The sequence below is a fragment of the Tachypleus tridentatus genome, chromosome 12 (genome assembly GCF_004210375.1).
Source record: "Tachypleus tridentatus isolate NWPU-2018 chromosome 12, ASM421037v1, whole genome shotgun sequence".
NCBI lineage: Eukaryota > Metazoa > Arthropoda > Merostomata > Xiphosura > Limulidae > Tachypleus > Tachypleus tridentatus.
In genome coordinates this window covers 77,626,784-77,644,057 of record NC_134836.1, presented here as the reverse complement: position 1 = coordinate 77,644,057, position 17,274 = coordinate 77,626,784, and the positions used below count along the sequence as shown (strand labels likewise).

The following is a 17,274-nucleotide window of genomic DNA, read 5'->3' as shown; positions in this document are numbered from 1 at the left end:
ATCCATGGTGTTTCTTTATCTTACAGTCTACACACACACACACACCTATATTTTATCTTTTTTTCTCTCTTCCTCTAGAGAAGAAATCGAGAGTCTGCTAACAATTATCCCACGCGAAAGCAGTAGAATGGTGTTAAAGGCCTGAAAACCAAGACCCCTCAGGCTGTTCAAAGCCAGTTTCTTCGTTAAAAGAAAAAAAAAAGACGTTCCTCCTCCGGGGTGTTGGCGGTCTTAGGGTCGGTGACCCGCTCCTCTTCCTCCAAGGTCGTTTTTCACTAGTCTTGTTGCTGGTCTCAGTTGCGATATCATCCATTTACAGAGGCAGATTTGGCCTGAGTCAATTTGATGGTATGCACTTTCTGAAATTTATCCAAGGTTTTGTTTCCTCACGCTGTCGGTAGAGGGCAAAATGGCGCCAAGTCATTAGTAAAGCCAAACGTATAACTTGGGAAGGCAGTTTACATTCGGAGGCTATCAGTTTTTTTTTTTCAAAGATCAGACTAAAATTACATGAGAATAGTATAAAATATATCTTATAAGTTGCTGATCACCTGAAAACAAATGCGTACGACTCGCTCTTGTCGTTGTAAAAATTCATAGAAAGGAATATAATTGATTTCTCAAGTACACTCAGTTTATGGTCAATGTAAGAACTAATGAGTGAAAGCAAATAAAAATGTGTAATATACCTGCCATACCCAATGTCGATGATGTCTTTCGTGCAGTGCCAGTGCTCATGAGCCCAGCTGGAATAAGACAAGCCCAATGATGTTGTGATTGAATGGTCGTTCAAAATACAGTATTACCAGTTTGCTGGTCCGTAATTATTTGGAATAATAATGTGCTTATTTTAAGTAAAATAAAATAATAATAAATAATTTGTGTTAAAAATAAACGTATAATATTGTGTTATTTTTGGGGAAGTTAAATACAGGATAATGTCGATTGAAATTAAAAGAAGGTGAAAAAGAGGCCGCCTTTTAGGTTCAACTGATATGAGACATTATAATCTGATAAACGGAAAAGAGATTCAAAGCTGGAAAGAAAAGCGCGAGTTTGAGAAAGGAGTTCAAACAAGAGATCAGAGAGAGAGAACGAATAAATCGAGAGAGGTGAAGGAAGAAAGTAATATCTTTTCATGAGTCAATTCCTGATCGGAATAGATGCAACTTAAATAAATTTGATGGTCGCAAGAAGGGAAAGTGAAGTCGAAGTATAACATGATCGTATCAGTTGCTAATCTATACTTTAATTATGATCTGTAAATCACTTAAATGAAAATTTATTACAATTACGCTACATCGTAATAATTACTGTTCATGCAATTGATTATAAGGTACTAAGACAAAACTGAATAATATGCCATCAGTGTCGTTCCCATTGCTTTGTTTCTGTTTTGAATTTCGCGCAAAGCTACTCGAGGGCTATCTGCGCTAGCCGTCCCTAATTTAGCAGTGTAAGACTAGTGGGAAGGCAGCTAGTCATCACCACCCACCACCAACTCTTGGGCTACTCTTTTTCCAACGAATAGTGGGATTAACCGTAACATTATAACGCCCCCACGGCTAAAAGGGCGAGCATGTTTGGTGCGACCGGGATTCGAACCCGCGATCCTCAGATTACGAGTCGAACGCCTTAACACGCTTGGTCATGCCGGGTCCTTGTTCCCATTGCAAAGAGCGTGTGTGTTCTTCTATAGCAAAGCCACCATAAGCTACCTGCTGTGTCCACCTTAGAGAACTAAACCCCTGATTTTAGCCTTGTAAATCCAAAGACTTACCACTGTCCCACCAGGGTAACCTGCAAGGAGTAAACAGCAAACTTTAGAATTATAAGCCCTCATCAAATACAGTGGCAGTATTATGAGATTGAAAAAGAACCACTAACTTGAGCATTTATATCATTAAAGAATACCTTATACAAGTTATCTACACTAACATAAAATATCTGCGTTCTGCTGAGGAGTTCCAAAGCCACTTCGTCATCCATGGAGGTCCCACTACACCGATCAAGCTCTTCCATTATCTCTGGTTAGTTTTTTGAAGTTACCCTAGGGAGGAGGAAGGGGTTCGTAAACGAAAAAAAGATTATTTTAGGACGCTCACTCACCGTAGCCTAGCAGTTGCATCAAGTTTGGTCCTACTATCTTGTGAGTGAACTCAATGGTTCACCCACGATCTGCAAGCTGGCCAAGAACACAAATTACGACGCCAGATTAAGTTTGACAACTTTGCAAATCCACTCTTAGACTCCCGCATTCCTAGGTTAACTTATAGATAAAAAATACCCTCAGCGTCTCTAGCCTAGTCCATCTGCTAGTACAGCGGTAAGTCTCCGGCTTTACAACGCTAAAATCAGGGGTTTCGATTCCCCTCGGTGGGCTCAGCAGATAGCCCGATGTGGCTTTGCTATAAGAAAACACACACACTCCGGATAAATGACGTCAATTATTATTGAATATAATATGCCCTCAGCGAATATGAATTTCAAAATATCGACCATTTCTTATGTAAAGATTTTAAGACATTATTCAAGAATTACAATATATACATGTAACTACTTTCGAAAAATTCTATTCCAGAAAACATTTCAATATTAAATTTATATAAATTCAGCATCTTAGCACTTAGAACTAATTTTATATTAAAACAAAATTTTCTCAAATAGCTTATACATTTTTACGAAGATTGCTCAATATGAATGTTCATTTGTTTTGAATATTACTTTGTTTTTAGTGTCGTTAATGAAACACTTTTGTAAAATAAAAAAACTAGTTGCCAGTAGAATAATAATATATGTAGATGTTCCTTACGAAAGCATAATACAATAAAGGACACATATAAGATATTTATTTCCAAAGTTAAGAGATATAAAGTAAAATCACAAGCACGGATGGTGCTAGTCCATTGAGGACGGCCCGGTGTGGCCAGGTGGTTAAGGCACTCGACTCGTAATCGGAGGGTCGTGGGTCAAATCAAGCTCCTAAGTAGCACCGGGATTATAAGTGTAGCAGTCTATTCAAATGATTTGAACAGTATCAAACATAAGGGTAACAACACATGTTATTCAGATTAACCCTCAGACCAGCATTGGTGTTATAAGCGTAGCAGTTTATTAAAATGATCTGAATTGTATTAAAAATAAGGGTAACAACATATGTTATTCAGATTAACCCTCAGATTAGCATCGGGTTAAATGTAACAGACTCTCAGTCAAGTGAACAATATCAAGGGTATGTGTACCATAAGAGATTAGTCAAATTAATACATTGGACAGCATCGCGGTTAAGCGCAACGCTACAATCTCTCGATCAGTTGATAAAGGTTAAATCTGATACTTCAAAATAGTTAATACAATTGATTCATCAGTATCAACTCCAGGTGTAATATAACAAATGAGTCTATTAGCCACGTGAATAGACTTTGTACTGTAGTCGTCACTGTATGATACAAATTAATGACACTTGAAGAAATATTTCGCTTTATTTCTAACTGACTTTTCTGTTAAAAAATGTATTTTAACAAATGGTTCTTCATCCTCAAATGTTTGATTTTGTTTTATCCATGAAATCAAGTACTGTTGCTATAAACAGTTTTCTTAACCATTTACTATATATCTTATTCTGTAAGTTAAACCTCTTAAAATTATAATAGGTTAAATCTACGATCTTATATTTGGATAATAAAATGGGCCCGGCATGGCCAGGTGGTTAAGGCGCTCGACTCGTAATCTGAGGGTCGTGGGTTCGCATCCCTGTCACACCAAACATGCTTTCTCTTTCAGCCGTGGGCGCGTTTTAATGTGACAGTAAATCCCACTATTTGTTGGCAAAAGAATACCCCAAGTGCTGGCGGTGGGTGGTAATGATTAGCTGCCTTCCCTCTAGTGTTACACTACTAAATTAGGGATGGCCAGCGCAGAGAGCCCTCGTGTAGCTTTACGTGAAATTCGAAAATAAACATAACAAATAACAACATGGAACGTGGTTTGGAGATAACTTTAAATGTGCTAATATTGGAAAATCTAAATAACTTATATCACAAACTCAAGCGACTTTTGTAACTACGAACATTGTGGTGCGTAGTTCTTTATCTTATTTTGCTTCTCTCTCTGTCTGTACATAAGTATCTCTTAAACACAACATTAAATTAGCATACTTTTGCAGAAAAGTAAAAAGGTACTTCCAAAACATATAAAAAACTAAAATATAATTATGAACTCACCTTCGAGAAAAGCAGTATCTCAGTTATATATGGTGGGACAGTGTTAAGTTTCCTCATTTATCTCGAAAGTGGGCACGAAATGCTGTTTAGTTTTGAAACAAACACAGAAATACTTGAAACTACTTCATAAAATTCAATACAAAAATATATTTCAACCATGTGCTTATAAATAATTCAGCGTCTTAGTAGCTCAGTTACACGGGATAATCCGTTGGATCTGTTGTGCTGAGCGACAAGCAAAAAAAGCCTGTATTTACATGAAAAGATTTTCCTCTTATGTGGGATATAATCGGACAATGATAAGTATATTTAATAGGTATATATAATCGGACAATGATAGGTATATTTAATAGGTATATATAATCGGACAATGATAGATATGTTTAATAGGTATATATAATCGGACAATGATAGGTATATTTAATATTTATATATAATCGGACAATGATAGGTATGTTAAATAGGTATATATAATCGGACAATGATAGGTATATTTTCTTAAGAACCTACTTTCAATCTCTACTCCCACAAACCATTTTTTCGTGAAATGATGCTACTGGTCTCCAAAGGACTACCTACTTCTTTATAGTATAAGGAGTCCCCCGCTGGCACAGCGGTAAGTCCTCAGATTTACAACGCTAAAACAGGGATTCGATTTCCCTCGGTAGACACACCAGATAGCCCGATGTGACTTTGCTATAAGAAAACACGCACACAAATACTATATCAATTACCTACTTCTATTACCCAAAACGATTGTATACTTCGCTCTCCCAAAGGAATCGTCTTTTCCTCCATCTCAACAAAACTATCTGATTTTCTGTCCCAATAGGGTTATCAGTTCCTGTATTACCTACTTCCTACGACAATATTAGTTGCTTCTGACCAGGTGGGTTAAGGCGTTCGACTCGTAATCTGAGGGTCGCGGGTTCGAATCCCCGTCGCACCAAACATGCTCGGCCTCCCAGCCGCTGGGGCGTTATAATGTGACGGCCAATCTCACTATTCGTTGGTAAAAGAGTAGCCCAAGAGTTGGCGATGGGTGGTGATGACTAGCTGCCTTCCCTCTAGTCTTACACTGCTAAATTAGGGACGGGTAGCACAGATAGCCCTCGTGTAGCTTTGCGCGGAATTCAAAAAACAAACAGTTGCTTCTCTATTTCAAAAAATTAATTTGCTTCCGTTTCAAGTGTTTGATCTACAGTCTCAACTATTACATATAAATTAAAAATTTCACAATCCAAGATTTATCATAGAGATGTTTTCGTGACAGAAAGCCTTGGAGATACAACTTTCAAATCTGATTACACTTGTCACCTTACAAGGTTGTCTTTTCGTTGGAATGTGGAGTCGTTTAGGCGTGTGGTATCAGGTAACAGCTTTCTTTCAAGATTTCAAGGTCTTACCAAAATTTATATTTTCACATCGGAGGTTATGAGCAGCTAACAGGGGTCTCTGCGACCTAACACATAGGAAATTGTACAAAAAGTAAAAACATTTTTATCTATTTTATATTTCTATTTTCCTGCCAACAAGGGTAAACAGAAAAAAATCAGTATAATGAACAGAATTTGGTAAAACCATATGGAAACAGAATGCAAAAACATCAAAGTGTTAACATTCTCACCAGACGTCGTTGTTCCCTCTTGACAATCATTCAAAATAGTTTAAAAACATTTAATAAATTTGAGTCGCAAATACAGAAATAATCGATACATCTAGAAAAATCAATTTACTAAACTTTAGCGTGAACGTATCAGAGGCTAAGTAAAGACTGTTGTTTACAAGGATAATTTGGTTTGAATTTCGCACAAAGTTACACGAGGGCTATCTGCGCTAGCCGTCCCTAATTTAGCAGTGTAATACTAGAGGGAAGACAGCTAATCATCACCACCCACCGCCAACTCTTGGGCTACTCTTTTACTAACGAATAGTGGGATTGACCGTCACATTATAATGCCCCCACGGCTGAAAGGGCGAGCATGTTTGGCGCGACGGGGATGCGAACCCGCGACATTCAGATTACGAGTCGCACGCCTTAACACGCTTGGCCATGCCGGGCCGAGTAAAGACTGTCAGGGGAACTACAAAATGGCGTGCATCTTGAACAGAGTTTTAAAAAGGTGAGCTCCTCTGTGAAACTAAAGAAAGTGTAGTTGGTTCTAAACTAAGTTTGATTAATATGTGAGATGACATATAATTTGATTCTTTGAGCAAAATACGTTTGAGCTGTTGTTACTAACTAAGCACAACGCTACACAATGGACTATCAGTGCTCTGCCCACCATAGGTATCGAAACTCGGTTTCTAGCAGTATGAGTCCTCAGATATATTGCTGTGTTGGTGGGGAGCGTAAATTTGAGAACAATGGTTAAATATTTTACCAAACTTTCAAAACTACAACATCTGCTTTAAAAATTGTCTCTTCTCATGTACATTTAGTTAAAATATATCTCCTGAAAAATCAAAGTCACTTTTTGTTTTAAAGCAACATTAAACTTACATTTTTGTTCCAGTTCTAACTTCTCTAGGTGGTTACCATAACACACAAGCTGGGGTCTCGGCTCTCGTATAGGGGTCATAAACCCTATGTTCTTTGAGCAGAATATACATATGTTTATATGTGCGTGTGGAACACAATATCTCCTCCCAAACACATGCTAGAAGTCACAGTTGACTAAGTTACTTTTTGTTTGTGCTTTTAAACTTTTACTTTATAATCAATAAGGTAATAACATTCCTCTTTATTATCCATAAGGTAACAACATTCGTCTTTACTATCCATAAGGTAATAAAATTCATCTTTACTATCCATAAGGTAATAATATTCGTTTTTACTATCAATAAGGTAATAAAATTCATCTTTACTATCAATATGGTAATAACATTCGTCTTCACTATCCATAAGGTAATAACATTCGTCTTTAATATCAATAAGATAATAACATTCGTCTTCACTATCAATAAGGTAATAACATCCCTTCTTACTATCCATAAGGTAATAACATTCGTCTTTACTATCCATAAGATAATAACATCCCTCTTTATTGTCCAGACGGAAATAATATTCCTCTTTACTATCCATTAGGTAATAACATTCCTATTTATTATTCATAAGGTAATAACATTCGTCTTTTCTATCCATAAGGTAATAACATCTCTCTTTACTATCCATAAGGTAATAACATTCCTTATTGCTATCAGTATGGTAATGACCCAACGCAACTGGTCCATTGTGTAGCTTTGAGCTTCACAGCATTCAAAATTATTATTAGATTTCAAGACTAATAATGGTCTAATAGGACTTGTCATTGAGCAAGCTGTCGTTCACGAGACAATTTAAACGGCTAATTAAGAGTTTGCGTGCACATTTTAAGTAGGTGTCGCTAGTTGTCCACAACATACATCCTCACGGTTGAATAAAATCACATGCGTGATTCCCTTCAACAATGACTGGTGCACTATCACAAAGGTTGTTTTCAAAGAAAACATCTGTGGGTTCTGATGAAAAAGCAGATAATACACAAACCCAAATGTTGAATATGTTTCCTATTCTTCCCTCTTCTATTATTTAATCCCTAATGATATAAATAGAAGTGATTTGCATATCCTCTTTGTGGAAGGTTATAATTGACTCATTTACCTTATTAAGTACTTTTGTCTTTAAACTCAAAGCGACATTAATTGGGAATTAAAGTGTTTTATCTTCATTTTGGGACAAAAATAACAAGAAAAGAAACCCTGGACTTTGTTTGACAGTTTACAGGTACCATACAAACAACTGAGGTAATGGAGCCAGCTAACTGTGAGATATGATGGAAGACAAAAGTAGAAATAAGTCGTATTTGAGAATGTTTTTTATCATCCTTTTCGAGCATAAGTCCTAAGACAAAATAGTTCATATACATCTCTAACAGATTTCAGACACCATATAAAGTGAATGGTAACACACACCCCTCTTCCTACGACGGTAAGTCAGTGAACTTATAGTGCTGAAAATCGGAATTCGATACCAGTGTTAGCACAGTACAGATGATCCATTGTGTGGCTGTTAGCTTTACCACAAACAATTTAGGTATTTTTTTCATTTCTATTTACTTTTGAAGCACATGCGTCAAATCGTGAATGTGTGTAGAAATCCTCATTGTAGTTCAAATATTTCGTGTTACAGTTGTTTTGTGTTTTGAGAATTATATTCAAAATTTAACCAATTTCTTACAAATGTGCTAATAGGCTTGCAACTCGTCAGGGCTAAGATAATAAATGACTGCTTACGCGTGAAGCTAGTTCATAGTCCAGATAAATTTATCACCCGATTAACAGATGTTATAAAGTGTTTATTTTGTTTGTTTGTAATTAAGCACAGAGCTACACAATTGTTTATCTATTATGTATTCAACATGGGTATCGGAAAACCTACATTTTAGCATTGCAAGTCCAAAGACCTCAGGTGGTTAGGACGCTCAAAACCCTGTCCCCCAAAACATTACAACGCTAAAAACTGGGTTTCAATACCAGTGGTGGGCATAGCACAGATAGTCCATTGAGTAGCTTTGTGCTTAATTCAAAACAACAACAACAATAACCCCCAAATATGCTCGTCCTTTCAGTCGTCGAAGAGTTATAATGTAAAGGTCAAAAGCAACATTCGTTGGTTAAAGAGTAGCCCAAAATTTGGTGATGGGTGATAATGACTAGCTGCCTTTTCTGTAGTCTTTCACTGCTAAATTAAAGACGGTTAGAGCACAGAGCCCTCGTGTGACTTTGCGCGAAATTAAAACCTTTAAGTCCCTTAGTAGCACAGTCGTAAGTCTTCGGTATGGTTTGTTTTGAATAAGTTAATATTTATTTCAAGATTCCAACAGTCTGCTTAATGTTTCTGACATCCATTTTTATCGTGTACACAGTTCAGTTCTACACATAACAGTATTAAATATCTAGAGGCTTTTTAGCTGCGACATATCGCCTCTGAGATAACTCTGAGTGTGTTTTTTTTTTCCCAAGTCAAACTTTTAGCTCATAACTCCGTTAAGCCTTGAATGATTTAAGATCTAATTACAATTTTGGACTTAGGAGGTTAAACCATTTCGACTGATGTATTTGACCATACACAGGGTCTCATAAATTAATTTACTGTGATCCTGCTTAAAATAATTTCAAGTTCCACAACTACAGAGAATACCCACTTGTTGGATCAAGAACAGATTTCCTAGGGACCTGACATGGCCAGGTGGTTAGGGCACTCGGCTCGTAATCCGAGAGTCGCAGGTTGGAACCCCCGTCACACCAAACATGCTCGCTCTTTCAGCCGTGGGGGTGTTATAATGTGACAGTAATCCTACTATTCGTTGATAAAACGGTAACCCAAGAGTTAGCTGTGGGTGGTGGTGACTAGCTGCTTTCTCTCTAGTCTTACACTGCTGAATTAGGGACAGCTACCCCAGACAACCTTCGTGTAGCTTTGCGCGAAATCCAAAACAAAACAAACAAACTTGTTACATTCACAAAAATAAACTTGTTCATCACATTGACTCAATTACTCTCGAGATGAGGTTATCCTGGGTGCTTCATCAGGTGATTTTCTTTAAGTCACGATAAAGTACTTAACATTTACGACGAAAATAAATGACTTACACATTCGAAAATTTCATTTTGATTTACACATGATTTAAATAAAAAATTGTCACGTTGATTCGTCGATGATTTTTTCTAATATCTTATTACCTTCATTCTCATGACAGATTTCGTAGGGACGTTTTAAAGTCAGTATCTAGATTGCGCTCTGAAATAGCTCTCGTATCTCAGAGTTGGCCGAGCGGTTAACGCGCAGCGTTGTGGGCCTCTAACAGTTCTTTCGTTGTTCAGCACAATGGATAAATAATAATATAAAAATGAACCATCTTCGCTCTGTTCACCGTGAGAAATTAAACTTGATATTTTAGCACTGTAGATCGTGAAACGTATGGCCTGTACACTGACGGGACTTCTAATACTTCATATGTAACCCAAAATACTAGATAAATCAAATCAAAAGGAGTAATTTGTATAAGAAGGATCTGCATCTGTGAATACAAGCAAATTACATTGCTAACCGACTGTAATGAATTTCCCAAAATTAATTCAAACAGACAGTAATTTGGCTTTAATTATAACAATAAAAAAGTCATATAATTCTGAGTAACCATGAGTGAAATAAAAGGAGAATATGGTACAATGTGTCAACCACACTACACCTGCTACATCTGGTGCCGACGAAGCCTTTTCTTACAAAACCAAGAATAATCAAGCTGATTGGAATACGACCATTTTTCTTGACCAATAATTGTTAGAGTGTGAATCAAATAACGCTAGGCATGGCAAGGCGTGTGCGTATTTTAAACATGCTTATTAATCTCAATTCTATTCAAGTTCATGACTATAAATCTTACACTGCTAAATTAGGGACGGCTAGCACAGATAGCCCTCGAGTAGCTTTGTGGAGGTTTAATAACACGACACTATTTATGCTATTATAGCGCTATTTATTTATTGTTTTCTTAATTTCACGGTTTTGATTACCAAAGTCCTTTAAACGTGAAATCTGTTTGAGAAAATACATGATATATGGATGCTGGCTTATTGGCCACCTGACGAAATCAAACACAGTTCGCCTGATGGGGCATTACGAGTTCACTAACCGACCTATCAACAGAATGTTTCTGTTTCTCAAAAACCTCGGCAGGCTCAACAGATAACCCGATGTGGCTTTGCTATAAAAAAACACACATACACTCTCTCGAAAATAGTAAAAAATAAGCAACCTTGCCTAAGTATTTCACACGCCCCCTATCGACTATGAGTAAATCATGCTTTACGATGCTTAGTGTGAACCAGGTAAGAGGACCTTCCTACTGTAAACAAAGAAATGTTTGTACGTCTGTAGAAACACTGAGGGCTAAAGTAAGTCAGCACTTCGAGGTTGCGTTTCAGAACCTATTGTATTATGTCTTTAATTTCAATGTAGGATTATTACTAAATATGATATTCATTCTGAAGTAGTTGAAGTGGAACTCAAGATCTACAAAGTGTCTTTATAATATTATTGAATTTTATTCAAAGAGACACTAATACTGTAGTACTAAAATCACTTATCGTGTGTTTGTAATATCCACCTTCAGATAACGTTGGCGAGTTTGTTTTGATTGTTTCTATTTAAATACAAAGTTGACATAAATAAACTACTATCTGCATTTTAGTTACCCTTGGTAATTAAGCCAGATTATTAAAGTATAAGCACTTAAGCTGGCTGCTGAGCCATTGAGGTGTGAGTGAGTGTGTGTGTGTGTGTGGGGGGGGGGTTAGAACTGTTGCTATTTTTTACACAATGGATCTACAATGGATTATGTGTGTTATGTCCACCGTGGAGAATCAAGCCATGGATTTTACAGTCTTAAGTCAGTAAACCACTAGGGGACGGAACTTAAGTCATTTAGAATAAAAAAGTAAGACCGGTCTTGAATTTCGCTCAAAGATACATGAGGACAATCTGCGCTAGCCGTCCCTTATTTAGCATTGAAAAACTAGCAAGAACGCAGAGTCGTCATCACCCTCCGCCAATCCTCGGGTTACTCTTTTACCAACAAACAGTGACATTTACCGCAACATTATAACGCCCCAACGGCTGAAAAAGCGAGCATATTTAGTGTGACGAGGGGCTCTAACCTACGACCCATATATTGCTAGACCAGTGCCCTAACTACCAGAACATGCAAATACTGACAAGAGAAACAAATCAACTAAACTTCCCACTGGCTCAGCGGAATTTCTGCAGACTTATAACGTTAAAAACCGGGTATTGATGCCTGTGATGGACACATCCCAGATAACCCAATGTGTAGCTTTGTGCTTAACTACAAACCAACAAAAAAATTAAACAATGAACTCTTGCGTACGAGCGATTAGTAGCATATCATTTTTTTTTTACCTCCGCCACCGAAGATGGATGGAAGTTATGTTTCACCCCCCGTGTGTTTGTCAGCAAGATCTATCAAGAACGACTGAATGGATTTGGACAAAAGCTGGTATACATTTTCCCTACGATCTATCTTAAAAGTGATTAGTTTTTGGAGGGTCAATGTGAAGGTCACAAAAAAAAACCTGTATAACATGGAAACAGACTTTACACACTATTCGTGCTCTATAACTCAGTCAAAAATGAGAGAATTTTGATAAAATTTGGAGCACTTAGTAGCACATTATTCCACGTTGTTCTGCCAAAAATGGTCCGTTAACAACGAAGGACATACGAACATATTTTTGTATTTGTTGAGAGCCAAATATGATCAATGCTATGTCGCAGAGGTATGTGCCCTACCGAGTGTCCCTTGTAACGAATATACTGTTGCAGATTTACTTTAATATCTACGTTTGTTTCCGTTTAATGCATGTAATGTATTATCATTTGTGTATTGTGCAAGTTCCTCCTATTGTCTAAATTTGTAGAAGATTCTCGAGAACAAAATACCAACACTACATATTTCATGAAAGTACTAGCATACCTTTAAATATTGCTGTCAAGTGAACTTTCTAGAACCTAAAATTTATAAATCGACGCACCAAGAGACAGTAACAAGATACTGTTTCTCGGCTACAGGCAGTATACTATAAGCTTCGTAAGCTATAACTGTGGCAAACGCTTATTAATCGGAAACGTACAGGTATCTGACCAAAAACGCTTCGAACATTAGAAACCGTTTAACTTCAGTGAATTAACTTCGAACGTTAGCATTTCTACGCGGACATTACATGTTGTCGTCGGTGAAAATTTACATGTGCTTTTACGTGTGCTTCAAGCTAGCTTCGTCATCAACTGAATTGCATATGGGTATTAACATAGGAGTAATTCGCTCTTTGTGAAGCGTCGATAAAAATATTCAGTTCCAGACTAGATATTATAACTTTGATACATACTTACATTCAAATAAATTCTAAATTAAAATTAAAATTTCTGGCTATTTGAAATCGTAATATGTTAAGATACTTAAAAAATCGAAGACTCGTCCGAGATAAAGTATATAATATATAATATCATCTAGTTTATTTCGATAAAGATCTAAGAGCCTGTACATGCCGTATTTTTTAAAGCTGAAATATGTTTTCTTAACAACTCAGAGCGAGCGAGGAGTTGTGGAATCAGGCGTGTCCTTGTTTGTTTCGTTGAATTTCGTGTAAAACTGCACGAGGGCTTCTGCTTTAGCCGTTCTTAATTTAGCAGTTTAAGGTGTGTCTTTGAGTAATTGTTGACACAAGGTCAAGGAAGAAGTTTAAGCCCAACCAGTCACCCCTCTGTGTACGTCATTGTTTGTAAGTTGCATAAATTATTGCTTTTATATATATTTATGTGATTCTCAGTTTAACTTATTATTTCGTCAGCAATTTTAAACAACACTAAGAAACTCATTTGACTGTGGTACTTCTACATATCTGTCTTCAGGCCTAACACACGTTATCATATAAATACTGAATATCGCAACTGCATACTTTATATTTACATAGAATTGTTTTCCACTGAGGAATTATTTTTTACCCACGGAAATTTAAAACAGAATATTTTACTCACATACCACACAGAGACCAGAAACATGAAACAAAGGAGAGAGTGTGTTCTCTTACAGCGAAGCCACATGGGGCTATCAGGTGAGTCCACCAATAGGAATCGAACCCCTGATGTTAGCATTGTAAATCCGAAGACTTACCGCTGTACCAGCGTGAGACAAAACAAAGGAAGACAGGCTCAAGTTACATGAATAATTTTTCACCACACGTTAAATAAGATATTTGGTGCAAATAACTATTTCCAGTGTGGCAGTGAAACATTATGACAAAACATTAGGTCTAAACAAATGAGAAAGTCATGGGTTTAGCAATATGTAAATATACTTTGTTAAATGGAATGAATCTGCACACGATGACACTGTGGTAGTGGGTGAGCCCTCTCTCTTCCCTCCCCCCATGATTAAGGCGCTCGACTTGTAATCTGAGGGTCGTAGGTTCGAACCCCTGTCGCACCAAACATTCTCGCCCTTTCAGCCATGGGGGCGTTATAATGTTACTATCAATTCCATTATTGGTTGGTAAAAGAGTAGCCCAAGAGTTGGAGGTGGGTGGTGATGACTAACGGCCTTCCCTCTAGTCTTACACTGATAACTTAGGGATGGCTAGCACAGATAGCCTTCGTGTAGCTTTGCGCGAAATTCAAACCAAACCAAATCCTCCCTCCACATAACAAATTGCCATTCAAAAAATTCGGCCATTAAGGGGTTATATAAAATAATTCTAAGAAGAAACGTTTTGTTTTTGTAAAATAAAACAAATAGAATTATTAATGTGACTTTAAATAAATTTATTGACTAGATAAATTTTAAAAATTATATATTTGTTTTACATACTAATCAAATGCAGTTCGAAAACTTTGTGACAGAGAGAAAAGTCCTTTGATTTGTAAGAATAAAGATAAAGGAGTATACACAACCAGCTCTGATATTTTAAGCTTTTAAGTGTCTTTTATAATAATATGCAACATATTTATGTTGTCCCTCTTTCGGCTAAAATGCTCACCATTTTGAATGCAGCCTGAAATCTCAAAATCTGCTGAATATCAGTCGTGTCCTGATAATATAAGCTACTCATCTGTTTGTGGTTGTGTGTATTCCATAGTTTCAGGCTTTATTTGTTAGTTCATAAACCATAGGTGAGGAACATATTCGATTTTAGGAGTAACTTATTTGCTATGTGATTGTTGAATTCGAAACTACCAGTAGCTTTCCATGGTAGTTATACAAAAATGAGGACGCATGCTCCCAGTTTCCCGAATTACATAGTAGTGTCTATGAAAATATAATGTTCAGAACTTCGATTGTTCAATCATTGTTTTTGCTCGTTTTTCAGAATAATATCAGAAGACGATGCTTAATGTTTTCATAGCAACATATATTTTGTTCTTGATTTTTGTCTTGGGATTGGACAACACGTTACATTATGTTGTTTCAGTACAACAAAACTGAAAAATTTGATATTGTAACCCCCACTAAAAAACTGAAGGTTTTAAAACCTTACAAGAACGTAAATAAAACACAAACAAATTATAATGTTGGAGAGAAATATATGTAACTTATAAGGAAAATGATAAAATAAGTAAATTTTAATAATGTAAAATTAAGTTGCGTTTAAGTGATATAGAAATAAATCATGTCTGAGTAATATCGAAAATGAAAAAAAAAAATATTTATTAGTATTAGAAAATGACAAATAATTGTATTTATTAAATATAAATGATAAATAGTTACGTATATTAACACAGAAATTGAAAAAGTTGTTTATTAATATTAAAAATGGTAAAAAGTTATATTTAAGTAATACAAAAATAGCAAATAATTATACTTATTGAAGGTTATATTTCAATAACATAAAAATGAGAAAGTAAATCTTCGATTCCCCTCGGTGGACTCAGCAGTAAATAGCCCGAGGTGGCTTTGCTAAATGAAAACACACAAACACACACAGACAAAGTAAATCATATTTAAATAATATAAAATAAGTCATATTTAAGCAATATAGAGATAACAAAATATATTTGGGCCCAGCATGGCCAAGTGGTTAAAACACTGGACTCGTAATGTGAGGGTCGCGAGTTCGAATCCCTGTCCCACCAAACATACTTGCCCTTTCAGCCGTGGGGGTGTTATAATGTGACGTTTTATTCCACTATTCGTTGGTAAAAGAGTAGCCCAAGAGTCTAAATATGGATGGCTAGCGCAGATAGTCCTCGAGTAGCTTTGCGCGAAATTCAAAACAAACAAACAAAAATTAAGCAATGTGAAAATGGTAAAAGTATTACTTAATTAATATAACAATTATAAAAATAATTTTGTGAAAATTGTATGCCATTCATAACATACCTTTTTATTCTGTTGTTTAGTTCTCATGGTTGTTCCGTAGCAACTGGTATCCAAATTTGTCTCCAGTTTGTTTCTTTCAACCACCGAGTTTTTAAAAATACGACGAGGCTTAGAAGACGTGCCTACTTTCAAATATAAGATTCCAGTTTGCTTGAATCAACCCAGATGGACACGAAGGACATTCAGAAACTTAAAGAAACAAACTTTTTTAAAATCAAAACTATCAAAAACATTTGTTTAGAATTTCCATTTTTTTTTCTTCTGCGTTCCTCCTTCGACCAGTTGACTTAAGAGTTAATTAGTCACGTTGAAGATGTGCTTATGGAAGGTGATATATGCGTTTATTCAGGGCTACTAGAGTTACAAAGTAGTTCTTAAAGTGTTGCCAAATTATACTCTACATAACCATTCAGTGTAGCTCAGCAAACTTCGCGCCCTTCCCTATGTCCGTTTATTTCGAATCATACTGTTTCTACGCGAAGGGCAGCCACCTTACTTTCGCCTGACTTTCTTTGCAACCTGATGTGTGAATGTTTGGCCTTGGTTGGCTTGGCTTAGCAGGTAGGCAGCAGCGAAAGTTGAAGACGTCTACTCGCAAGCCGGAGGCGGTTCTTCGCTCGCTCGCCCTTCCATGGGTTAACGAACACCACGGTGCGAAGGTCACCTCGAACGCTACCTGACTCTTAAAACCTGCAGGACGTGATTTCACCAGCTTTTTTTTTTTTTTTTAATGGCTAAGAATACAGCTTTTACTTTTCTCAGGCAGTGTGGTATGCGAGCTTTTCTAGCGGCCTTGACTTGTCGTTGACAGACCTAGTCTAGCGTGAGGAACAAAAAATGTTATAACGTTTGTTTTCAATAATTTTGCAACAAAACGTAGACACCTGACTGAAATTAAGATCAAGGGCAAAGAATGAATCATTCATGAACAGGATTCATGGGGTGAGTGAATAGCTTTCTTGGAAGGTTGAAAAATTACCGGGATAAAATCCATGGTTGGCCAGAACAATAGATACAAAGACGTCAAGAGACTTTCCTTTTAGGCTCTTTATACTGAATGGAATTAATAAATCGAAACGGTAATACTTCTATAGGCCAGAATAAGGTTTGATCGT

General features: G+C 36.5%; 1 protein-coding gene across 3 annotated transcripts in view; it reads right to left on the bottom strand.

Moving 5' to 3' along the window:
- LOC143233695 (serine protease hepsin-like) overlaps window positions 1-16,767 on the bottom strand; it is a 70,191-nt gene extending 53,424 nt beyond the window's left edge. The window contains exons 1-2 of one of the 3 annotated variants that reach the window (XR_013018274.1): window positions 16,160-16,767; window positions 4,224-4,305 (exon numbers count right to left, since the gene is read on the bottom strand). The gene's annotated coding sequence lies outside the window, so the exon portion shown is untranslated. The remainder of the gene's footprint in view (window positions 1-4,223; window positions 4,306-16,159) is intronic. The other 2 variants (XR_013018275.1, XR_013018276.1) reach the window with 2 other exon arrangements.
- Window positions 16,768-17,274: the final 507 nt, after the last annotated feature.